This window comes from Lissotriton vulgaris, chromosome 3_2 (assembly GCF_964263255.1).
Source record: "Lissotriton vulgaris chromosome 3_2, aLisVul1.2, whole genome shotgun sequence".
NCBI classification, from domain to species: domain Eukaryota; kingdom Metazoa; phylum Chordata; class Amphibia; order Caudata; family Salamandridae; genus Lissotriton; species Lissotriton vulgaris.
The window spans coordinates 291039985-291067199 of record NC_141690.1 but is presented as its reverse complement, the minus strand read 5'-3'; the positions used below and the strand labels follow the sequence as shown (position 1 = coordinate 291067199).

The 27215-nt window shown below is 47.8% G+C and overlaps 1 protein-coding gene and 1 pseudogene across 1 annotated transcript in view; both read right to left on the bottom strand.

Annotated features, from left to right (window-relative positions):
* The window catches only part of LOC147725719 (uncharacterized), a 454500-nt gene that overhangs the window by 62697 nt on the left and 364588 nt on the right, over positions 1 to 27215 (bottom strand). The window lies entirely within an intron of this gene.
* On the bottom strand, positions 8776 to 9357 carry LOC147725723 (coiled-coil domain-containing protein 43 pseudogene; annotated as a pseudogene).

The window sequence follows — 27215 nt, the reverse complement described above, 5'->3', positions numbered from 1 at the left end:
TGTCATCAAACCTGACTTAATCTGTTTTAGCACGCAGGCGCCATACACTGGCGCATGCACATAATGCCCGCAGCACTAATCCCAATCAGTCTGCGCCCATGCGCTGGCGCTACTAACCGCACATGCGCATAACGCGCACCACCCTTCGGCGCATGCGCAACAAGGGCCACAATGATACGGCGATTAGCGCGCACCCCTCCCTCTCTTTCTACCTCACGCAGGTAATTCCAACCAAGCGAGTTGCATAAATAAGAAACCGGGCGGCCCTTCCAACTCATATCGGGCGCCGCGGAAGGACGAATAGGTCCAAGGAGGAACCAGACCGAACTACTCGTGAGTAAAAACGACCATTAGACCTACAAATCGGGTAAGCACCAACTCTTTCTCCCTACAGGTTGGATAGATTTGTACAACCCTTTATCTCCACAGGGTCTCTTTCTCTGCCAGGCGACCCCTGAGGCTTTTTACAAAGAAATAACAGAGTGAGGACTTAGTACTATATTTACCTGTACCTCACCTTGTAATTTCGCTTTTTAGCCCAGCACCTATCACTAACGGGTTCATTAAAATCCTCACCAGTTTCATGCAGATGGCATGAGCTCACCATAGCCGAACATAGGTCGCACACCACCTTATAAGCCGGCATTTAGTGGTTTAAAGAGATACCATATTAATATGACTCTACCTTGTACGTCTTGTCTTTGTCCTATGTGTTCTCTGTAGTCAAGCTTGAGGGAATCCCCCTCTAACAGTTATAGCGCCTTAGTGTGCGCTACACATAGCCAAAGAATTACACAAACACTTAAATTTAATTTAATTTACTATTTAATTTGCACCTGTTCACATATCCTATTGGTCCTGAGGAAAGCCAGCTTAAAACTTACAAGGCACTGGCTGAAACATGTAGACCACACTGGACGTTGGAGGTCATTATAACACTCCAATCTACGTCCCTTTGCCTTTTTAATCCGCTAACAGAGGCCCAGTTTATTAAAGATTGATAACCCTCGGGTGCTGGGACCTCTAGTATAGCTTTTTAATCTTCACTTTTCTCACCTTTTCACTGCACACTCAGCAATATACCTGCTCCGCAGTCTCCTGGCGTTGTAGCACACCCGGGGCACATTCGGTGCCACTGTGGTGGGCCCGATGATGAAGCATGCCACCGACTAGGTCGGTGGGTGAGGGCTTTATAAGGAAAACAGTGCTATTTCCTAATTCATTGACGTACCTATCTGAGTCTGTTTACTTCTCCTAAAATTAGCTAGTCCTTATTGATTTATACATATAACCCAGGGGATACGGGCTAGCCTATCTAGTCCTCTCTCTCCCATTGATTTGCATATTAATTGAACTATGCGTTTAAACATTCTCACCGAGTTGGTTTTGAAAAAAAAGGATTTAAAAAACCAAGATGGGTAACTTAAAACTGTGCGAATTGAGTATCAGTTCAACTAATTTCACGTATAAGTTAAACAACGATACCTCTGTAAAATGGCTGCTTTCAACCAGCAAAGACAGTCTATGATTATCGCCCGTCTTTCTGGTCCCTTCTGAGGATGGGAGGCTTGAGCAGCCATTCTGTAGTTGGTGTCTGCGGGCGACTATGAAGCGGCACAACAGGGTGACTGCTAGATGAGTGTTACGCAATGTTACCCCAGCAAAACCGCGGCACCTGTCAGAACACTGATGAGCTGGCATACTGCATAATTCCATTAGGTTGAATACCTAATTTGAGAAAATGGTAACACGTCTTGCAGACAGGTGTACTACCAAGCCAGACTTAAAAATAAAACTAGCAAATACATCAATTCAAGGTTTGCACCTTATCAGCCATTACACCCTTCAGATGTCTAGTTGCAAAATAGCATACGGTGTTAGTATTACACCTTTAACGATAATCGCTTTATTGACCTCGTGAACGGAAGACTTTTCAATTTTCATACCCAACTCTCAGTCTTTAACCCACACCTTGAACTCAGCATCCGTTTTTAGGTTTTGCCTGGCGATCCGCTGCGCAGCAGCGTTCGCGCAGGCGAAAACTTTTGTTTACCAGTATGGGGCTTTGTTCCGCCTCTCTGTTCCATTGGCTAGCTCCATAAATGAAGGCTAGCCATTGGAAGAGAGAGGCGTCCGTCATTGTCCGAGGCGATTCGTGGGCGTTCCGTACATTTTTTCCCTCTCCGCCCCTTTTAGAACGTCATTGCGGCGGTGGTTTATTTATTTATTTTTTTAGCTTTTTTTGTGTCATTCCTCCAGGCCGACCGCCGCCGGAAAAAGTCCTGGTGAGTGCTCCCCTCTCCTCCCGCTGTCCGTGTGCCCGTTCCCGCCCCCCCTCCCATTGTCCGTGTCTCCGACCCCGGCCCCACTTGTAAATGCTTGTTTCATCCCTGCGAGCCGCCACGATAACATGGAGCCCAGCCCTCTGGCTGCCTCCCGCTCTCCCAGATAAGGTGTGGAGGGGGGGGGCTTCTCCTCTCATCCTGGCGCTTGTCTGGTTCACCTGTGCCCTCGTTGTGGCAAATTTCTTGACGGTTTCTTGAAAAGGCTGGCTGTAGGGAAATCTCCAAAAACTGGATGGTGCCGGGGACTAATTCCTGAATGTAGGGTGGGGGGTTGCTCGGGTTCACTCCCAGCGCCTCGCGTGAGTGAACTTTTAATGGGCACTTGCACTGGGTGCCAGAGTGCTTTGAAAGGCTTGGCAGCTATAAATGGATCGCTCTGTGTGCACGTGCTGGGCACTCCGGGGCACGCGGGGGCTTGCCCGTGTACCCGCGCCCTGGTCCTGCTCTGGAGAAGGCTGAAGGGAATGCATGTCACCCGAGACTTGGCGGGTCGGGGGCAATTATTGCTGCTCTCCCTGGGGCAGCCGAGGTTGCTTGGCCATGGCTGGGGGTACCGTTACTTCAGCACCATTACTTCAACATATACCCCCTTCACTGCTTCGCTGCTGTCGTGCTTGGTCGTTCTCCGTGCCCATGAGTGGTTGGGCAGTGCCCTGCACCTCCCTGTGTTTTTGGGCAGACGTCCTTGGTGTCTCTGGCTTTCTAGGCTCTCTGGATGGGTGTGTTTTACCCTGCAGGAGACGTGTACTTTTAAAAGGGTGCCCTGCTGGGGAAGGGGCACCAACACTGCCCTGTGTACACTAAATGCACCAGAGTCAGTTGTCAGAATGCACCTTTAATGTTGTATCTAATTGTTAGTCTTTAATAAGGAGAACCTTGGAGAATTGACGCCTGTTGGTACAAGGTTGGTACAAGGTGCCGCTCGTAGTCGGATTTTGCTGTGGCTTTGGGAGCTGAACTTTTGGAGGTGATCTTGCCTTTTCCCGACCCTGGGACTACCGTTGCTGCTCTTGAACTACTTTTGGACTCCGGGATATGGGACTGCGAGGCCCACAGGGCAGTGCGTTTCAAACATCACGCGCACCAGCCGCCTCTTCCCGTAACCCCTCCCTCCTTCTCTATTTAAGGTTGGTCCATCACGCTACCGCGGGACGAAGACCGGGGCGAAGCCCAGGCAAAGGGCGGGCCGTCTGTGGCCGTCAGGGGCTGCAGGAGGCTGGGCTAGGCCTACCCTCTAACATTTGGGCCAGGTCCTTCTGATTCTCTGACTTCGATGCAGTGAGTCGTTTCCTGTCTGATATTATATTGTTAAAGGACTATTACACTTTCGGGACTTTTTACGTAGTCGACCATAGTGATTAAGTTTTATTCTACTATTGATTTTTGGTTATGGTATGGCTACGTGTACACCAAATCCCTTACCCTCTACTGTAGGGGTTTCAATTCTAGGACCCCTAGATAAATATTTTGTCAGGGCTAATCGAGAGATAGATAGAGAAATCGGACTGGCTGAGAGACGTGCTGAGCATCGGTTATCCATCAAACTTCTCAAACATCTTCCAGAGAAGCGGTCGTCATTAAGTTCCTTGGCGCTAGCTCTTTCTCCAGCACGTGCAACCGATCCTGTGGTGAATACTTCTCTTCCCTTAGATCATCCACGGGTTGCTGCTTTAAGGGTTAGTTCGGATAGGCTGGAGAGTATGGCAGACATAGCCCCACTTATCGAAAATGATGCTTCGGATTTACGGTCTAGTGATGCCTCCGATCCTATGCTCCCTCTTAATATTCCTTCTAGTCATGGGGATCCCCTCCCTCCACCAGTGTTGATATCTGGTAGCAAATAGACCTGTCCATACCAAAAGGAAAAGAACTGTTAGCCCGCGCAAAGGTTGTCATCCCAAACCCTACCAGAAACTTAGAAGACTTGGCACTAGGGTGGGTGTGATCCATAAGGGCGCAGGGGTGGGTGTAAGTTGCCCCCAGGGGGTCATGGGGGGTGTATTCTCCGGCGCTATAGCGGAGAAGCCATGTATTGATCTGACTGCAGACTCTGCCGAATTCCCACCCCATGAGATCCCCTCGATTGCCCAAATAGAGAAAATGTTAAAATCTTTGCTGATCCCGGTCTTAGAGAGAGTTAAAGGGCTGGCAGAGCGGTTGGACAGGTTTGAGCAAGTGACCCTGGACAATTTCTTCTCCATAAAATCTCTCATTAAGTTACATTCTAGAATTAGGGAGGATGAACCAGGGGGGAATCTGTTGCCCGGGCGACCCCTATAGCCCCACAGGGCCTACCTATTGCATCTGGAAGGCTAAAGGGGTGGCAGTGGTAAATGATTCTGCTGCACATGTTGTGGCTTCTAATGGGGGTGTCCGGAACCCAGGGTTGGCCACAACGAATGTTATAGAAGATCTAAACATACCAAAGGCTAGTACTGTCCCTGTTAAGGAGCTTGTGCGTTCTGAGGTTTCAGGTAGAAATGGCCCTGTCAATCTGAGAAACTCTGGCACTAGTAAAGGCCTTGAGCTAGCCCAACCAAGAAGAATCAGCATGAATCCTCCACCAGCTACCCAGCCTGATGCGCTCCCTCCTAAAGAGGCCCCTAGAATACCACCCGTGAACTTACCACCAGACTGTCAGCCCAATGTTGCCATTCTTACTAACGTACCATCCTTGAAGGCTGACCAGCAAGAATCTTACCAAACACTAAAAAACAAAACCATGCATTGGTTAAGGACAAATAGACCTCTCCCTAGGGAACTAGATGGCCTGATCCTAGGTGTCAGAAGGGTAGGGTGGGTAGGCTACGGGCACAAGCATTTTGAGGGAGACTGTGTGGTGGTTCATTTTAAGGATGTCAGGGTTGCCCAAACAATTTGCAACCAGAATCTGGGGACTGGTGGTGCAGGTATTGGGGTAGTAGATTTGACCTACTTCTACCCGAGATCTGTAGGAAACCATTACGGTATTAATTTGGGTGGGGGATGGAGGCACAATTTCACCCCTCCCGAGAACCACTTCATCCCTTTGCCACATCAGCCAGTTGCATGGTCAGGGCCATACGGGAGGATGACAGAATACTTAAATGATATTTTCCTGGGGTGGTTCCCTTGCTTCCGAGCCCGGGGCTTGTGTTAGAGCCTTATGTCCTAGGCCCAAGCAACGCCAGTCCGCCACTTTCACCAGTTGTAAGCAGCCCCCTAGTTCAGGATCTTAACCTGGTTGTCGGGATTCAACAAGGAGAAAGTGCACCTTGGACACCCCCTGAGAGGAAGGGGGTATCCAGCTCTGAACCCCGCAGTGAGCCTGTTGTGGCGGATCCTGACCTAAGGATTCTCAGCTGGAATGTTGTGGGTATTTTGAGGAAGCTGGCTCTACCCGACTGGAACACCCTTGTGGAAGGCTACTCTATTTGCATCTTCCAAGAAACTTGGAGTAGGGAGCCTTGTCACAAGGTAGGTTATTCATCCTTTTTTGTTCCAGCAGTGTTCCCCCTTTCGGGGAAGGGCCGCCTTTCAGGAGGGCTCCTTATATGGGTTGCTATTTCACTTGGCTGCCAAGTTACTCATCATGCGTCAAATTCACCCAATCTACTGAGTATATCAATCAAGGGACCGCGGAGAGGGCTAATTTTGGACATCTTTAATATTTACGCCAGGGGCACGAAGTGAGGCTCGCATTCACCTATAGTATCAGGGTTGAAATCTTTGCTTAGGCAGTGTCCCAATAGTTCTCACGTCCTGGTCGCGGTGGACCTAAACTGCACGTTTGAGCCCCTTGGGTTGGAGGACACCTTGGGAACCGCCGACGAAGACATTAGGAGAGGGATACCAGCCCTAACTATACCTCCCATCAGGAGATGGTCTCAAGTGGTGGTCCAAATTAACTCCTTAAACATGGAATTTGGCCTTAGGGCTGTTAACGGACGGACGTCGTCAGATCCTTCTGGAGACCATACTTATAATAGGGCCAACCACACGTCTAGGATAGACTATATTCTCCTTGACGTAAAACTTTGAAGCTTCTTGCAGGATATGGAGGTACTCCCTTCAGTTGAGAATGATCACAACCTCCTCTCTCTTGCCCTCCGTCCCCTGTGGATCGGTAACTAGGGGGTGCATATGTTTCATTTAGCATCTATCCCTCAGGAAGTATATCCTTCCAACTGTGGCAGACTCTTGAAGGGGAGCAAGCTTATCTTAGACGAAGAGAAAGTGCTAGCTATTGGGGCACTCTTAGATACAGCTCAGTCTAAATTGGACTCGTTGATCCCTTTGTCTGGGGAAGTCACAGTGCTTTTTTGTGACACAACCAAGGCCTTGAGTGACCTTTTCATTCTCCCAAGTAAGGCCTCCCGAACTGGCAAGAGCAAGAAGTTGTCCAAACCGCCGGGTTGGTATACTAAAAAATGTAGGGGGAAGAAAAACGCCCTGATAGGTGCTGTTAAAAGCAAATCCCAGGCTGCAATCAGACTGGCTAGGAAAGAGTACTCTCAGACTATTATCGCAGCAAAGAGAGGATGGGAGGACAGGTTCTGGGCGGATCTCATGGAAGCAAGTACGGGCAGGGATGCCAGAAGCTTCTGGAATCTTATAAGATCTAGGAACAGGCCAGATAGCACCCTGATGACGTGTAACATCCCTGCCCAGAACTGGTTTAACCACTTCTCGTCCCTCTATACCCCTATTGAGGTGGCTTCCCATACCACCTTCTCTTTGGCTGACTGTACAGGGGATACTGACGGTGTTCCCTTTATTGCTAGAGAGGTGGAAGGTGTAATTGAATCGTTGGTGCCTCTAAAACCAGCAGGGCCTGATGGGATACCGGGTGACTTGCTACGGGCAAACCCCAAGGAGTGGGAGAAGCTGGTTTCATCATTGCTCAATGCTATTAATAGCGGTGCGCCTGTACCGGAATCCTGGAAGGGGGCTGAGGTTGTCCCGATATTTAAAAAGGGGTGTCGGGATAACCCAGCCAACTACAGGCCAATAAGTCTCATTGACTCATCCCAAAAAGTGGCAGGGAAGGTGATTTTGGGAAGGGTGCTCCAGTGGGTGGACGACAATAACATCCTGTCGGACTTCCAAGCTGGATTTCGCTCTGGAACCGGGACTATTGAACAGGCCTTCAGACTGGCTCTCTTGTACTGGAAGGTGGTGGTGCTGGGCAAAGGCAGTCTGTATTTGGCCTTAATAGACCTTAAGACTGCCTTTGACCTGGTACCAAGGGAGGAGTTGTGGAAGGTTTTGTTGGATCTGGGGTTGCCTCCGTATATCCTATCCCTCCTTGTGAGACTACACGCGGGCAATTTTGCGCAGGTGCGATGGGGCACAAATGGTGAAAAAACTGACAGGATTCCTGTGGGAAGGGGCGTCCGTCAGGGATGTGTGCTAGCTCCCACTCTGTTCTCTCTTCATGTGAACGGAGTGGTTGAGCATTTGTCAAGAAATCCCTCCGATGCTCCTTCCCTGGCGGGCAAACGAATCCCAACACTGCTTTTTGGAGATGACACTCTGCTTATTTCAAAGTCCCCTATGGGCCTCCAGTGTCTCCTGAATAGTTTTCAGGAGTTTTGTTCATTGAGGGGATTGGTAATCAATACTGATAAAACCAAGTATTTGATTATGAATCCGCCTAAAAAACCTGGGCGACCTCCGACTTTGAACTCTGTTCCATTGGAGAGGGTATCCGAGTTTGATTATTTGGGTATTCCGCCTTAATGACTCATTGAGCTGGAACCCACACATTCAAAAAATGCTCCTCAGTCATAAAAGGGTGAGTGGAGTATTACTTAAGGAACAACGCTCCTCCATAAGCAAACCTATAGCCCCAGTTGTGGAGATATACAAAGCCAGAGGGGTCAGTGCTGCCTTGTATGGGGCGGAGCTATGGGGTACTTGCAACCTGGACGTATTAGTAAAATTGGAGAGCAAATTTTTGAAAGATCTGATGGCTCCCCCGTTGAGTACTCCTACAGTACCCGTGTTATTGGATCTAGGTTGCAGATCGATTAAGGACCAAGCGCAACTCCGCCCCCTGCTTCTCTGGGCTCGGTTGTGGCGGGTGCCCGAACTAACCTCCTATGCAGATGCGCTATCAGAGTTTATGGCCATGAAAGGCTGGTCCAGGATCAAATGGTTGAGGGATATAAAACGGCTATTAGTCAGACCCCCCAGGATATAGCGGCATGGAGTAGCAAATTTAGCGGCACAAAAATGGAAATTTAGCGGCACAAATATGGAAATTTAGCGGCAATTTTGCGGCATTTTATTTGCCCATTTTTCCTACAACAAACACAGCTATCTATATTTTTTTTAGTTATTTAACAACATGAAGCTATGTATATTTGGTTTACTTACTATGTAGACACTTTGTTTCCCTCGAAAAGCAAAAGACTGCCCGTCAGCAGCCCAGGGCAGCAAAACAGCATTACAGGCATCCATTCTCTCTCTGTTGCTTGTCCTGCTCCTTCTTCTTCTGGGATTCCTCTCGAAGGGATTCTTTTTCCAACCTCCTTGCACAGAGGACGTCTTCCACATTTGTATTTTTAAAGAGAGATTTTTCCAAAGGGATGGCCACAGTGGCAGCTGCTCCTTTCTCTTCATCCGTGTCATCCTCTTCATCAGTTATGTTGGCGTACTGTGCCAAGACAGCAGCCTTCCTCTGTTTCTCTTCCTCTGAAATTTCCTTCGGTTTCACTACAATCTGGGCCTGCTTCTCCATCATGCTTCTTCTTTCTTCTTTCTTCTCCTGAGATTGTGATGATTTTTCTGCTTCACACCATTTTGTGAACATTTCTTGACAAACATCGTCTAAGGAAACTTCCTCCAAGAAGGCACCCAGGACGCTCTGCAATGCACCCAGCCTGTCCTCGTCGCTCTCCTCTTCCCGCAGCAGGCCCTGAATATAGGCCGTGTACACAGCACTATTTATCTCCAGCGCGTCTATCCTCCGTCCCAGCCACTCCTGGAAGCCAGACGACTCCATTCCACACTCGGACAGTGCTCTGACTGCCGGCCAGACTCGCCGCCTTTGCAGTGGATGACCTGTTGACAGCCACTGGATACAGAAAGCATGCTCGGGCTTGGAACTTATATGTATTATGAGCCTCCGGTTCTGACACTTTCATTTATTGTTTGGCATCATTATTTGAAAATGAGAAATATGAAATTGGAGGTAACAGGTCCCAGGGCCCAATAAATCCTTCAGAGGGTCCTGGCTGGTCACAATGGGTTTAAAATATACAGCTCCTGGCGAGGCGCGCTCCATCCTCATCTGAATAAAGTGAAGTGGTATTTAACAGGCTTTTAGCGCGGGTAATCATAACAATGAGAATTAAGCAGGCTGCTTTAAACCGGCGCCCATTAGCAGCGGGGGAGCTGGGCCTTAACTTCCAGGCAATGGACCATCACAGGGGGGGGGCACGTGCCTCAATGCATCGCTCGTCTGGCCGAAGCCCGCCATATCTCACCCAAAACTTTCCACGACTGCCAAAGGCCATTTAACACTTAGCGGGAAATTAAGCAGACCCCCAGGATATAGCGACATACATTATCTTTTGTAAAAATGCTGCGATTTCTACAAAAAGTGCCGATTTCGCGGGCACTTTTTAAAAAATCGCGGCATTTTCACAAAAGTGCCGTTTTCGCGGCAAACCGCGAAATCGCGAAATCGCGATATCCTGGAGGGTCTGATTAGTGGAGTTAGGGCTAGGTGATGCGTGGGCATTGAGAACCGCCCCACCTAAAGCCATGATTAAGAAATTGTATTGGAACTGGGTCTCTTCTAAACTATTTTCAGAACCATGCCATTGTAATTCCACTGTAGCCTTTGTGAGGATTAAGGATGTGGTGGCCTATGAACCCTACCTAGATATGATTTCCATCCCTTTCGACCGCGCCTTGTATTTTAAGTTCAGAGTGGGGACTCTACCAGTAGGTGAACTAGTTGCCCGATGGAAATCCTCTCACCGGTCCTCCCCCTTTTGTGCTCGTTGCCCCACTCGAGTAGAGTCGGTAGCCCACATTCTTTTCGAATGTCCGGATTATTGTGCACCTAGAAGGCGTTGGCTCAAACCCTTATGTAGACTTTTAGGTACCCGCCAACACAAAGTGGCGCTACGCATTTTAATGTCTGACACATCCACGTTGACTGTTTGTGCTGTGTCCAAATTTTTAAAGTGGACATGGTTGATTCGTGTAAGAAGGCTCTCCTCGTCAATTTAATTCTTGTTTTAACTGTTTTAACATTTTCTTCCTTTTTTTCCCTTTTTGTGTAATTAGGATGTGATTGTTATAAATGCTGTGTTTTATACTTGTTATACAAGCTTTTATGATATTTTTATATCGAAATAAAGCCTATCAATCAATCAATCAATCGAATAAAATCAACAATTATCCATTTGCAAGTTCTATTTTAGGGCAGTGTGCTGGTTCGGAGATTGTTAAAATGGGCTGGGTGTTTATGAATGGATTGGTTTTTTTTGTTTTTTTTTGTAGGACCTGCATGGGGTATTGTGGCTGGCACTTTCTAGTAGCGTGATACCCTCACCCGTGTCTCTTTCCCTCCTTTGTCGCACACGCTCTGTCCCCCCACCACTTTTTAATATCCATCCTAGCTTTCTCAGTGTCTCTTCACTTCTTTTTTTTTTTTTAAATTTTTGAAAACCTTTATTTGAGTAAATGGATGCATACAAATACGGGCCTACAACCCGGGGGCCGGCCACGGAACAAGACTGGAAAGCACCATTACCAATTAAAGGCACGGAGTGGTTAGACGATATTACCTAACGCTGCAAGTCCATGTTGCTAACTAAATGGAGCCACTCGACATAGGATCAAAGGAGGTTAATTTTTATATATTGAAAGAATAAAGGATCAGTCGTATAAATAGCGACCTGGTGTACGTTGCGGGGAACAAAACCAACTACATCATAATAGTAAATCCACAGATCAGTAATCAGAAAGGTCCAAAGCATGCAAACCATAGGTTCACTTACAGTTCCTCGTTGGTAGTGTCCACTCACAACCTCACGTACCCAGGGACAAACTGAACAGCGTTCCTAGAATTGTAAAAACCATCAGGGAGACAGATAAAGTTGCAATCATTATACAACCCAACCCGGGAAATAAGAAAACAAAAATACTAAAAAGAAAAAGAAAAGAGAGAATAGGGGACTCCACGTTACTGTACCCTCCCCGCGGCGGTAATGGCGAACAATAATGCAAATAGCAAACGTGCTTGGGGGCGGGGCAACTAATTCAGGATAAACAAAGCCGTGGGTACCATATTACATCATATACCTATTCCTCACCCCCAGTAACTCACCCCGCGGGAATACGCACAGTCGTGGAGACCCAAGGAAAGGACACAAAAGAGCCAGAGAAACAAATAACTATCTAATAGACCCTAACCCACCCACCCCACCCTGCACCCCTGCAGAAGGCTATGGCCTACCCCCCTCCAGCAGCGTGCCTGTCGCCCTAATAATGAACCCGAAGTATAGAATAAGATGGTACAGAGAAAAAGAAAGAGAAAGAGAAAAAGAAGAGCCTGGGGAGAGGAACCATGTAGCAGGAAGCGCGGCCCCCGCCCCCCGCCCAAATAAACCATGAGCGTGGCCCAAAACAAAACTGGCTGGTTTTCGGATATCCATGATTATGAAAGAATCAACAAATTATCACAATTTGGGGCAGTCCATATCTCCGTGCACCGAATAGTAGTCCTCCGAAGTGTGGTAAATAAAATTACTGGGACTATTTTTCTATACATTAAATGACAATAAGGATAGCTCATAAAAATGAGAGGCAGAGTCCGTGGTATATGAGTCATACGGGCTTTAATTAAGATGACTCGAGTCATTGAGAATCGGGTTCCATCACCACTAAGGTTCAGGAAGGGATATCTAATGATTTATTAACATCACACATTATATATAGTAAAACTGTACAATTTCAATGAATACAGTAGGCGTAACAAGTGAAAAGAGAGAGAGATAAGAACACATGGGCGTAAAAGAAGGCGTGTAATAGGGCGTACACGGAGGTGTGTGCTAGATGCGTCACAGAAGTGTCATAGGTGGGTGGATGCATAGAGAAAATCTGCGGGGTCAGCAGAAACCTTTATCATACATGCGCGCGCAACTGAGCATGACGTGTAACTGGGGAGAGCTGGGGGCTTGACTTTAGCACTAGTAGAGGAGTCTGATGTCTGGGATGTCAGAACGACCTGCACCTATAGCATATCTGATATCTTGTGTTTGGAGGATGTGTTGTCTGAAGTAAAAGGTCTCCCGGGCAGAGGCCGTTCATCACCGAATGCTAGTGGGTGCATACGTGTCTTCGTGTAATGCGCGGGGCCATGGGCCTACTATGGCAACGGGTGCAGTAATTTACTTGCAAGGAGACAGGGAGGCCGGGCCCTTTGCTCTGCAGGCGGGAATATGTTTACCTATTTCACTAGACTGGAATGTGTTTTTGCGGAGGCTGAGCAGATAACTATAGGCAAAATACCATCTTGGCAGGCAGGCCAGGCCGAGCCGGGCACCGCTCGGCTGGGCAGGAAGTAAGGTAGAGGTCAGGGATGCATACCTAAACTGCAGTTTTCTGAGACAGGAGAGGCTCGGAGCCTGAATTAAGGGCCTGGCTCGACTGAGCCAGAAAAACGTGTGCTTCGCGGTATCTAAAAGTGCACCATGTAAATGCATTGGAAACGTAGGCCTGGATGCGGAATTGACATTAGAACCACCGAGGGCCTAATAACTGACATGCTAACATTTGACGGAAATGCAGGGGCATTATCAAAACAGGCACGGGAAAGGAATTACATGATAATAGGGACATGCATGGGACATAGGTACATGGATAGGGTGCGAGGGGGGGGGGCACACTGACTACCTGATAATTTCTATTTCCTCATTCCCTCCTTGGCCCCTACTGCGCCCATTGGGATATATCTATATTCATGAGACCATCTATCTGTTCATATAACATCATTTGCTCGTCTTTTTTCATTCGAGCACGGGAACGTGAACGTGGACGGGGAATACAAGCCGTGGCGCACAAGCCGCAAATCGCTGGGCCACATTGTAGACAGAGACAGCAACTGAATACTATAAGCAATACTAGTCCTAAGAATGACAGTACTTTCCATCCCCAGGCTGATATTACACTCCAGAGCCAACCGGACCAAGTCCAGGTGCCTGGATTCTGGTGTATCTGGTGAGCTATTTTATGAAGCCTTGTTATTGCTGAATACACTGAAGGTGCGTTATTAGGAATGAAAATACAACAACTAGAGCCGATCACTCTACAAGCTCCGCCCCTATTGGCCAGGATGACGTCAAGAACAAGGCGGTTCTGAAGAACAACAAGTCTCATAGCAGACTGCTCTTCCGTTAGGTTACCTAAGGCAGAAGTACTCTCATTCACTACTGCTTCCAAAGTTCTGGTTAATCTACGTATTAGTTTACTATTTTGAATGGGACCTATGAAAAAAAAGAATCCTTTATTGAAATCTGTATATTGCTCCAATGTAGTCTCAGTCTGATCGACAATTGGGGACTCGATCTCCCTCTTGTGTGTGACGTGTACGAGTCGAGAATCTCGATGATAAGTGGATGGGGCTAGAAAAACTGGTGGCATTAGGAATGCAATATAACATGTTCCACCCCAATCTAAGGGCAGACGTACATAAGCTGTCTGACCACAAATAAAATAAGAATGACGGGAAGCTTTGAAAGTAGACTTTCCTTTATCACTGAATTCGACCACAGTATTACAATCACTGTGTCCTAGGTGTACTGAACCATTTTTCCTAACGCATAATTCACCTTTCACGGGTAAAACTGTTATAGATGGTGAGTCCGAATTAGTCTCGGACTGGACGTTCAGAATCATGAGGTTAAGGGAAAAACTACCTAAATCATACACTTCATTTTCTAGATCGGTCCCTGTCCTTTGGGGAAGACCATCTTTGTCCGGGAAACAGGCTTTATTCATAACTGTATTCAGGTCTCCCCAAATCCAATTGCTCTGGGAAACTGTGGATTTACTGCCTAGTGAGGACATTAAAGCAAACCATGCTCCGCACGAACCATTGTGTGAAAATGGATAAGGAAAAAGGGGCAGAGCTCCCTTCATTTTCTGGTAAGGTGGGAGTCGGCCACATACCCAGCAATTCGTGACATTGCTGGTCTGGTGAGAATGGTGTAACATACGGATAAAAGTGTTGTTGCGCAGTGCTAGTCGATAGGATAGTTCGTGAGGTGGCAGGTCGCTAAATGTGTGCTCTATTGTGTCATTGAAAGAAGAATGTACATGTGAACCAAGAGGAGGAAAGAAAACATGTAGTGTCAAGCTTATACAGATAATCGTAATACTTAGAAAAAGCATAAAAAGCAAGGTAACAATGCATCTACTACGTAGATTTTTACAATATTTCATTTTCATTATTTCCTGTCTATCTCTCTCACTATTTGGGTCTACAGTCTCATACATATCAGGAACCTGTCTAACCGGTTCACCCGAGGGGGACTTAAACAATTAAACGCTGCCTGACTTACTAGACCGTAGCTTGGATTTGTACTCCTGCTGCAGAGTTTTTTCTAACAAAGGGAGTTTAGTGTCATTATCAGAAATGCTCTCAGAAACCTTCGCGAAACAGTCTTTGGAATCTGAGCCAAGTCCATGGAATCTTTTTACATGATGGGCATGGATCCAGCCCTTCCGACCTTCTACTTTTATTGCCGTCCTCGTCGTTAGCAGCACAAGTTTTGGTGATTTCCAGCGCGGCTCCAGGGGACTTGACCGGTCGAAATTTCTTACAAAAACGACGTCGCCCGGGACAATGGCGTGATCCTTAACTTGGGTGTTGTCTGGAAAGGCGGCGGCAACCTGTGAACGACAAGAGAGTAGTGCAGACATCAAGGAAGCCAGGTAATCTGTCAGCATGTTACTGTCAACGTCGGTAATTTTCCTAGGCATAGGTGTACCCCAAATATTTGGGGGTCGACCGAAGACAACCTCATAAGGAGATAGTCCGGTTCTGGAATGAGCTACCATACGCATGTAAAAGAGGGCAACCGGCAGGGCTACCATCCAATCTACGCCTTTTTCTGCACAGATCTTAGCTAGTCGTGTTTTCAGAGTCTGATTGTGTCTTTCTACGAGACCAGCTGCCTCTGGATGTCACACACAATGGAACTTCCACTGGTACCCTAACAGAAGAGATACTTGTTTCATGAGTTCAGAAGAGAATGGCTGTCCATTATCTGAGTACACGACACGGGGCAAGCCGTATCCCAGGAAGAATTCACGGACCAACTGTTTGGCAGTGGTCACAGCAGTGTAATCTGGGACTGGGTACGCTTCTGTCCATCTGGATAGGGCACATACAACTACGAGGACATACTTGAATCCTCGACATCGATCCATCTGAATATAATCCATCTGGAGGACTTCAAAAGGGTGGTCAGGAGGATGAAATCCACCTTGTTCCACGGGAATGCCTTTGCCTGGATTGAACTGACAACAGATCATACAGGTACGTACTTTCTGTTTTGCTGCTGCACGTAAATGTTTGTTGAACCAAATGTTCTGTATGCTGTCTAACATAGCTTTCTCTCCTAAGTGTGCTGGACTATGTGCTGTATTAATGATAACTTGAACCATAGAGTCGGGGAGAAACCATGTGGCTTTTCCCTTTGTCATCCATCCCTGATCTGTCTGGACCCCTCCTTGTTCAGTCCATCTCTTGATTTCGTCTGAAGTGGCATGTGTCTGTATGTCGAGTACATCTTTTGTGGGATCCCTGACTGTCATGCAATTCGTCAGTGATGGTACTTCGGTCTTTGTCGTGTCAGCTGGAATGTCTGTATGAGTCTGAGCTGTAAGCTTGGCTGTTCGATCTGCCAGGTCGTTACCCTGGGAAACGGTATCAGTAACTTTCGTATGTGCTTTGCACTTCATGATGGCTATGGCCGTAGGCAAGTGTATTGCATCTAACAGAGCTTGAATGAGGGGACCATGCTGTATCTTGGCTCCATGAGAAGTTAAAAAACCTCTCTCCTGCCAGAGGACACCGAAGCCGTGAACGACTCCGAATGCGTTTCGTGAATCTGTGTATATGTTTACTCTCAAGTTCTTGGCTCGTATGCAGGCTTGGGTCAGAGCGATGAGCTCTGTTGCTTGGGCGGACAAGGTGTCAATACGATGTGTTTCTATGACTTCAGTTTCAGTGGTCACTGCATATGCGGCCACTAACTCTCCTGTGCTTGTTCTCATGCATGAACCATCCACATAAAGTGTCAGGTCTGGGTCGGGCAATGCAATGTCTGTCAAGTCTTGTCTTGGCTTCGTCAAGGTGTTAATGACTTCCACACAGTCATGTGGCATAGGGTCTGCTGTAATCGAGGGTAACAGTGTAGCAGGGTTTAATATATTGCAACGTCTGATCTCTATGTGTGGCTGAAACAGTGTCAGTTCATATCCTGTCAGTCGTGCTATGGTCAAGTGCTGTGTCTGTGTCCTGTTTAAGAGAACTTCCACGGAGTGTGGAACCTGTACTGTCAGGGGATGTCCTAACACTATGGAGTCGCTTTGTCTGATTGCTAGAGCTGTTGCTGCAACTGATTTTAGGCACGCAGGCAAGGCCTGGGCTACTGGATCCACTGTACTAGAAAAATAAGCACAAGCCTTGTGTTTTCCTGCTTGATCTTGTGTGAGAACAGATAATGCTGTGCCATCGCGTTCAGTGACAAAAAGTGTAAAAGGTTTGCTGTAACATGGTGTCGCTAAAACAGGTGCTTGACATAGGGCTTTCTTCAATTCGTCAAAAGCAAGTGTATGTTCCTGAGTCCAAGGGAGGACAGTCGAAGTCGCTGCCTCCTGTGTTGTCAACTGTATGAGTGGTTTGGCTAAATATGCATACTGAGGAATCCATTGTCTGCAGTAAGAGGTGAGGCCAATGAAGGCCCGTACTTCCTTTTGTGTCTTGGGCTGTGGAAGATGTGCAATTAACTGAATGCGATCAGGTGTCAACTGTCTACCCCTCTTGGACAGCAAGTGTCCAAGGTAAACCACTTGCTGGGCACAGAATTGTAGCTTCGAAGGGGACACTTTATGCCCCTTTTCGGCCAGGAAATACAAGACTGTCAGTGATGCACGTTCGCAGTCTCGTTCTGTTCGTGCTGTGATCAATAGATCGTCAACGTACTGAAGTAGGGCAGTGTCAGTAGGCATGTGAATACTGTCTAGTTGTTGTTTCAGTGCTTGACTGTATATACTGGGGCTTTCTGTGAACCCTTGAGGAGCCCTTGCAAATTTGAAGCTTCGGCCATTTAAACAGAAACCGAAGAGATACTGGCTTTCCGGATGGATGGGGACACTAAAGAAGGCGTTCTTGAGATCAATTACAGTGAAGAAAGCAGCTTCGGAATCAATGGCAGTCAATAGGGAAGAAATGTCTGGGACCACTGGATACTGGGGTATTATGCATTTGTTTAATTCTCGAAGATCAATCACCAGTCTATAGACCGGTGGTGCATTAGGGTCAGTTCGTTTAAGAACCGGGATGATAGGAGAATTACATACATTGGAGTCAGTTTCTACAACCACTCCCTGTGCAATGAGTTTGTCAATAATTTTCAGTAAGGCCACTACAGCCTCAGGTGGTAACTTGTATTGTTGGATTCGGGGCAGTATAACTCCTTGCTTCAACGTGACACGGTATGGTGTAATGTACATACAACCTACATCAGTCGGACCTTGCGCCCATAAATGCAGTGGTACATTCTGTAATCTTGGATCAAAGGGCCCGATGTAGGTAAATTCCATTTACCGATTTTGAAATACCGAATCCTACCGATTCGGTATTTCAAAATCGGTAAATGGTATGTAGGTCCCAACATCTGGATTCGTTACCGAATCCTTAGCAATTCTTTAATTACCGATTCGGTAAATACCGAATCGGTAATGCCCATTCATTCCTACGGGCTTTGAAGCCCATAGGAATGATTAGGCATTACCGATTCGGTATTTACCGAATCGGTAATTAAAGAATTCACAAAGGTGCAGGGGGTGTCACTTTGACACCCTCTGGCACCCCCAAAACAGGCACAGGTGCCATGTGGCAGGCATACCTGCCCTAAGGGCAGGTCTGCCTGTCACATGACATAGGTGTGCATGCACACATGTGCATGCACACCGGAATCGGTATTTTACCATGGATTTGTATTCCATGGTAAAATACCGATTCTGTAAGCCATGTGCAGAAGGTACATTGCCTACCTACATAGCATTTTCGGTAATTTTACCGAATCGGTAAATATTACCGAATCGGTAATTATTTTACCGATTCGGTACATATTACCGAATCGGTAAATTTACCGATTCGGTAATGATACCGATTCGGTAAAATTACCGAAAATGTGCCCCTACATCTCGGTAGCCCTTTACCGATCGGAAACGGCCGAAAATCGGTATTTTCGGCCGTTTCGGATCGGTAAAGGGCTACCTACATCGGGCCCAAAATCTCTTAACACATAATGTCCTTTAAAATCACGTAAAAACAATCTCACTCCTTCCGGAGAACAACAAATCACTGCTCCTAGTTCTTTCAACGTCTTTATACCAAGCAAGTTTTCTGGACATGATTTCGTAAGTAACAAGTCTGTAGTGCGGGACAATGGACCAACTTCTAGGGAAACTGGTTTTGACACTTCGTTAACAATAGGCTTTCCTGAAAATCCCAGGGAAACATTTCGTGAGCCTGAGAGGGGTGCCCCTGGAACCTCGTCATGACTGATGGTAGTCCTGCTCGCCCCTGTGTCAATCAAACATTTTCTGTCTTTCCCTAATACATGGCTATGTACATAGGGACCCTCTTGATCTACAGGAACCTCGATAAGGGGCAAGCCAACCTCCCTCTCTAGGCTGTTTCATGAATACTGTTGATAATCTGGATAATCTGACTGTGCATACTGATACATTTGCTGTGTAACATGTTGTGAGGCAGCTATGGGCTGGGGTACGGCTGCTGTCTGTTGGGCATTCTGAGGAGGTTGCGTGTTCTGCGCGATGTGTTCCTGTCTAGGAGGACGCGGTCTTTCTTTCGTCCTGCCTGTAGCTATATTATGTTTCAGGACGGCACATTCATTTATATAGTGACCTGGCTGTTTACAATAGTTGCACGTCCCTTTTACAGGTGGTGCGCCTTTTCTCTGACCATCAGCAGCCGGAACAGTTTGGGCAACTAATACTTTCATTTTCATGTCTTTCATGCGTCTCTTTTCGTGTTCCTGCTCCTCTCTAATTCGATTCTGATGATACTGTAACATTTGTAACATTTGGGAAGGGGTATTAGCTTGCCAGGTACTCTCAACCTTCAGTACTCTATTCTTAACCTGAGGTATAGAATTCTCTACTAATTTGGTCACAAACAGATGTGGATACGATTCACTACTTGTCTTTAGGCCGCTATTAATAATAAAACATTTTTCGAATCTGTAATAGAAATCACTAGTGTCTTCATCTGGTTTCTGTTTGCAGGCTGAAATGGCATCCCAATCTTCCTTTTTGGTAATCAATAATCTCGGCAAAACCTGTATCAATAGCTCTGGTAATTCTCTAGCTCTATCCCCGAGACCACTTCCAGGGGCTCGTGTATTTTCTTCGTTTTCCAATTCTGTACAATTAATCTTTTTCTCTCCCACCTCCCATTCTTTTTCTTTAAGTTTTTCGTAAATGCCTGCAGGTAACAGGACTTTTAACATTTTAAGTGTATCAGCATATGTATATTCTCCCATACGGAGCATGTCCGTTAATTCACGGTGGAACCCCGCTGGATCTTTATCATGACAGGGCAGTAATTTTTTCATTTCCAATAATTCCATTTTCGCCAAGGGTGTGTATACGAATACTCGTTGAAGCGTACCCGCGTCATTTCTGACGGGATGAACCTCACGTAAAGGATTCTGTCTGTCTATGTAATAGGTCTTCCTTTCTGGGTGTGAAATAGGAACGAAATGTGGAGTCAGGAAAGTCCTGTATTTGTGTTGTTGTTCTAGAATGACATTAATTAATTCAGTACCTAGACCTCTCCATCTTGCTAGGAGTAAATCGTCCAATAATTTATATAAGGGACCTGGATCAGAATGCTGATTCTCGTACAATGTAATGAGATGTTGAATCATGTACATACCAGCTAATCGCTGTTCTTCCGGAGGAAGACTCAAAAATGTTTGCGCTACTATGTCATCTTTATATACGCTAGTATTGCCAGCCCATTGTACTGCTGACCGGGCTAGTTCCTGTTCATGCATGGTATTAAGTTCGCTACTCCCTATTCGTCTTTTTAATGTTAGGTCAGTGGCTTGAAATATGAGTTAGAGGGAATACTGTTCTGGTACGGGAGAAAGAGAACATTTCTTGTATTCTAGGCGTATAGGTCTATCGAAGGGTCTTGCCCTTCCTACGTACTGTATTCTATCCGGGTTCTCAATTGCTACATCATCGTCTTCTGAGACTTCGTCATCCTCCTTCTCGGCTTCTCTCTCCGCCCGCTCCTTCTCGTGTATCTCAAGGATTTCTTTACGAATCTTTTTATACATGGCTTCTATACAACTCTGTTTATCATGTTTACCATCAGCTATGTTGTCACTCCATTTTGTCAGGGTTCTCATTTCATCTTTATCTTTACTTGGCTGGTCTTGTTCCCTTATCAAACAATTAATCAAAAACTGTAAGATCAAACGTTGAACCTCCGCTTTCCTATGTGCCATGGCCGCGTGAATACTTTCTGGTCCCTTCCCCGTTCTAATGAAGTGATATATCTTATCTAAATGTTCCTTCATGTCTGGTAGGACACTCAAGTAGTTTGAAACGCGTCTTACACGTAATGAGTATATAAGCATTTGGCCTTCACCTGGTACTGGATCATATACACAATCAGTAAGGTACTGTCTAAGTGTTGCGTGAGTAGCTGCTTTTGGCGTGCGCTGTAATGCTAGTTCTCGTAGTGATGTACGTTTTAACTGAGGCGGGGTGGAGGGGCCTCCACCCGCTGCTCCTAAACTGAGATCGCCTAGGCCAGAGTCGACCTTTACTGGCTGTGCTGTCGCTGGCATTGTGGCGGTAGCCACTGGTAACGTTGTCACTGGTATGGCAGGTTGATCTTGGACTACAGGTGCTGAGGAAAAAGGATTGGGAGGGGGGTTGGTAACAGGAGGAACAGTAGGGGGATTCGTGTTATTAACAGGGTGGGGAGGAGGATTAGTAGGTGGTACACGTACATTTACATACTCTGGAGCAGCGTCATCTAAATAGGAAGAAAGGAAAATGTCCGCTGCGGTCTGTTTATGACGGAGTTTAGTCGGGATCAGTGGTTGCGGCAAGTTACTGGGTACTTCCGGGGTCGCCTTAGGTAGGCCCTCGGCGAGAAGGGGGTACATGCCTTTAATAAGGGCATTTCTTTGTCTGTCTAATTGTTCTACTCTAACTCGTTCACCTTCTTCTAGTAATTCTTTTTCTTGGGCTTTTTCTGATACTTCTCTACTTTTCTCTGCTTTCCTAATTTCTTTCTCTGTTCTTCTATGTGCTTCTTTACGCCACAATTCTATGGCATCTTTCTGGGATTGTCTGGCTTTCTTTTTCCACAGTGCTTCTTCTACTCTCATGATGCAATCAGCATCCCATGTCCCTGAGACAGGCCATCTATATTTCTCTTCCAGATCCTTAGTGTAGTCTACCCATAAATCTAAGTATAGTATGGCATCTAAGCCATGTTTATGGTACATAAAATGTCCTGGAGTATCCCTAGGCGGGACGGGAACTGCCTCTTCGAGTATCCCTTTCCTGGTTCCTATCTGACGTAATTTCGAAAACAGCGGCATATTTGAACTGACTTGAACAAGAACACATTAAACACAATAATTAAACACAATAATGAACTGCAAACAATCATTCATACCACGACATTAAAACATTGCGAGCAGAGATTACCTGGTACATAGAATAACACAAATCTGAAAAACAATACTAGAATGCTGGATACTGGATGCACTGCTAGAACAGTACAGTCATACCGGTCCCATAAAGAGACACGTCATACCGTATCCACCTAAGTGGACACGTCTATACCGGATCTGTGTACCCAGACCCGTCTTGACCGGGCTCAAATAAATGAACCCGTCTATATGCGTTCCCAACAACGGTACTCACTGGGAAGCAAAACTGAAGGCCTCGGAAACTCGACACTGGACTGGACTGGACTGCTACGGCTTCTGACTGCTACGCATGCGCTTCGGAACAGGTGGGCCTCCGGATACCTCGGACCTTGCTCTCTCGGCTTGGGCTCTGGTCGGGACAGTCCACATTCCTCACCGCCTCGTGCGGATGCCTGGTCGCAGTCTCCGTCTCCTCCGTGGGCCTGAGGGAGTTAGCAGGAAAACCCGCGAATGTGCACAGAAGGGGGTCCGTCACGGCTGTAGAAGGGGTCAGGGGGCTGCGTTACATTGCCGGCGCGTGGGGAAGGGGACAGGTCCCTATTCGGGCGCCAGATTATGTGGTAAATAAAATTACCGGGACTATTTTTCTATACATTAAATGACAATAAGGATAGCTCATAAAAATGAGAGGCAGAGTCCGTGGTATCTGAGTCATACGGGCTTTAATTAAGATGACTCGAGTCATTGAGAATCGGGTTCCATCACCACTAAGGTTCAGGAAGGGATATCTAATGATTTATTAACATCACACATTATATATAGTAAAACTGTACAATTTCAATGAATACAGTAGGCGTAACAAGTGAAAAGAGAGAGAGATAAGAACACATGGGCGTAAAAGAAGGCGTGTAATAGGGCGTACACGGAGGTGTGTGCTAGATGCGTCACAGAAGTGTCATAGGTGGGTGGATGCATAGAGAAAATCTGCGGGGTCAGCAGAAACCTTTACCATACATGCGCGCGCAACTGAGCATGACGTGTATTGACGTGTAACTGGGGAGAGCTGGGGGCTTGACTTTAGCACTAGTAGAGGAGTCTGATGTCTGGGATGTCAGAACGACCTGCACCTATAGCATATCTGATATCTTGTTTTTGGAGGATGTGTTGTCTGAAGTAAAAGGTCTCCCGGGCAGAGGCCGTTCATCACCGAATGCTAGTGGGTGCATACGTGTCTTCGTGTAATGCGCGGGGCCATGGGCCTACTATGGCAACGGGTGCAGTAATTTACTTGCAAGGAGACAGGGAGGCCGGGCCCTTTACTCTGCAGGCGGGAATATGTTTACCTATTTCACTAGACTGGAATGTGTTTTTGCGGAGGCTGAGCAGATAACTATAGGCAAAATACCATCTTGGCAGGCAGGCCAGGCCGAGCCGGGCACCGCTCGGCTGGGCAGGAAGTAAGGTAGAGGTCAGGGATGCATACCTAAACTGCAGTTTTCTGAGACAGGAGAGGCTCGGAGCCTGAATTAAGGGCCTGGCTCGACTGAGCCAGAAAAACGTGTGCTTCGCGGTATCTAAAAGTGCACCATGTAAATGCATTGGAAACGTAGGCCTGGATGCGGAATTGACATTAGAACCACCGAGGGCCTAATAACTGACATGCTAACATTTGACGGAAATGCAGGGGCATTATCAAAACAGGCACGGGAAAGGAATTACATGATAATAGGGACATGCATGGGACATAGGTACATGGATAGGGTGCGAGGGGGGGGCACACTGACTACCTGATAATTTCTATTTCCTCAGGAGTAAGATCCGAGCTCATCCCAGTCCTTTCTTAACTCACGCCACGATGTACGTCGATGCAGTGGGCACAAAACAAGGTAATGAGAAAAGGCCGTGGAAAAGTCGCTGGACAATCAATGGGAGCAACCCAGGAGATCTCCTCTGCCGATGGCAAAGCAGGAGCTGTTTACGGCAGTCGTGCATACCAGTGTCAATGATCACCAGCAGTTCCACTCGCTTACGTATCGGATCGTCACTACACCCACCAGAAAGCGGGGAACAATCAACGACCACCTCGGGCCCATCCGCGTCCCCAAGGGACGACCCGAGAGCAATGGCGGCCATCACCTCGTCTTGTACACAAAAATCTTGGGCCAAGGCCAGCTGCCAAACCTTCAGCGCCTGCAGGACGTCACCAATCGTGGGTTCGCGCTCACCAGAACAGGCCCAAGCGGAACACCAAGGCAAGGAATCGGCATCCCGGGGCGTTCCGCAGGACATGGCATCAGCCGCCATTTTGCAACTGTTGCGTCGTCTCTTCGAAACCAACTCCATGGGTGGGCTCACCTGCAGGGCCCCCGCGGGATCCCCCTCAAGTGCACAAACAACACCCACGGTGCTGAAATAATGACCACCAAGAGAGGGGGACCTGCCGGCGCCACCGCTCCGCTGGAAACACTCACCGCCACCGAGCGTTGGAGTCCGGAATGGCCGGATGGCAACAAAGGGGGGAAGCCACCAACACGGCGTCCCCCACACACAGCTTGCCGCACACCACCTCTGGAACACCGGACGGTAGTCCCAGGCGCGTTCATGTGCCTCCGGGCTCTCCGCACATCGGCATCTTCCGGCTGGCCTCAAACCTCCACCCGAGGCCGCCACCGACACCGTCTCGCTGGCCACTCGCAGAAGGCGAGGCCCTGGTCTCCACCCCGAAGAGGCCGCACCTTCCGGGAGGTCGCCGCTGCGGACCCACTGAGCGCCGGATCCACCAGGACGGATGGTGAGTGACTGCAGAGGTTCGCATATAAATTGTTATTCTTTTTGGGCAGGATGAGTGCCAGGATAGTCGAGTTTGGGCAGGGAGGCCGGCGGAGCCGAGCTACCGTGCGGCCATCACGATGTCGAGCTTGGCTCCTCCCCGTCTCTTCACTTCTTGATCGCTCTGTCTCTTTCTATCTCTGCTCTCTCTCTTCTCCCCCTTCCTCCATGCCTCTCCCCTCGTGATTGCATTAATTTTAACGCTCCCTCATCAAAATCCATTCTACCTCTTTACTCCGCTACCTCTTTACACACAATCTCACTCTCACTGTTGCTGCTTCTTCCGTCTCCCACCTTTTCCCGTCACTGTTACGCACCCGCTGTCTCCTTCACAGACAACCACACATACACACCGGTTCTATCGCACTATATCTCCCTATCGCTCGGGATGCCCCTTCGCCCTGTTGCTGCTACCTGTGTTCACACGTAGAAAGGCTGATGTGCTTACAAGCCCTCGGCGACCCCCTCTCAGCTGGTCTGTGACCGAGCACGAGGACAAACTGCAGCTCACAGCCCAACCCTCAGGGGCTGCACCACGGTGCATTTAGTGGAATATACCGGATAAAAAGCTGAATCATGCTGTGGGGCCAGCATGTGTTGTGTCGTCCCAGCCGTGGTCTGTGCAGTGCTTGTGGTGTAATGGAATGTGCTGCTGGTGAATCGGAGCTGTCAGCTGTCTCCTCTCAGGGAAGCCCCTCTCAGGGGCACCTCTCGGGGCCGCCCCTCTCCGCGGCTCCCCTCAGGGCCGCCCTGCTCCACGGCCATTGTCTGGGTGTGTGTGGCTCTGGGTGTGTGTGTGTGTGTGTGGCTCTGGGTGTGTGTGTGGCTCTGTGTGTGCGTGGCTCTGGGTGTGTGTGTGTGTGTGTTTGGCTCTGTGTGTATGTGGCTCTGGGTGTGGCTCTGTGTGTGTGTGGCTCTGGGTGTGTGTGTGTGGCTCTGGGTGTGTGTGTGTGTGGCTCTGGGTGTGTGTGTGTGGCTCTGGGTGCGTGTGTGTGTGTGTGTGGCTCTGGGTGTGTGTGTGTGGCTCAGGGTGTGTGTGTGTGGCTCTGGGTGTGTGTGTGGCTCTGGGTGTGTGTGTGTGTGGCTCTGGGTGTGTGTATATGTGTGTGTGTGGCTCTGGTGTGTGTGGCTCTGGGTGTGTGTGTGGCTCTGGGTGTGTGTGTGACTCTGGGTGTGCATGGCTCTGGGTGTGTGTGTGTGTGTGTGGCTCTGGGTGTGTGTGTGTGGTTCTGGGTGTGTGTGTGTGAGTGTGTGGCTCTGTGTGTGTGTGGTCTGGGTGTGTGTTTGTGTGTGTGTGGCTCTAGTGTGTGTGTGTATGTGGCTCTGGGTGTGTGTGTGTGTGTGGCTGTCTCTGGGTGTGTGTGTGTGGCTGGCTCTGGGTGTGTGTGTGTGTGTGTGTCTGTGTGTGTGGCTCTGGGTGTCTGTGTGTGTGGCTCTGGGTGTGTGTGTGTGGCTGGCTCTGGGTGTGTGTGTGTGTGTGTGTGTCTGTGTGTGTGGCTTTGGGTGTCTGGGTGTGTGGCTCTGGGTGTGTGTGTGTGGCTGGCTCTGGGTGTGTGTGTGTGGCTCTGGGTGTGTGTGTGTGGCTCTGGGTGTGTGTGTGTGTGGTAGTAATTGCTGTCTGCTGGGCTCGTCCATAGGGTACAATAGGTCTCACATTTGCGAGAGATTAAGCTATTGGCAATGTAAATGACAATGCCATTTATTTACCTGTTTTCAAAACCAACACATAAATACAAATGTTGTCATTTACAATGCCAATAGCTCTAACTTTTCCGAAACCATTGCATTGTAAATGCTTGTTACTAGTTGATCTACATTGGTGGCAGAATTGTGTCCCCAGTGCAGTATTCAGTGAGCAACATTCTGCAGCGTAAACCCTCATGTGTTATCCACAAACAGCAGAGATAGTAAAATGTCCAAAGAACAGGTGGGAATGTCAACTGCTTGTAAATGGGCAAGCCCTTGCCGGCATCTGGGAGAGTTATTTGGGTGAATATATGGACCAATCCAGTGGCAGGATTATATTAGAGCAAATGTGTGCTCTGGTATAGTAAATTACATGCTGCCGTGGCAGCAAATGTCAAATTCCAAGCAAAAA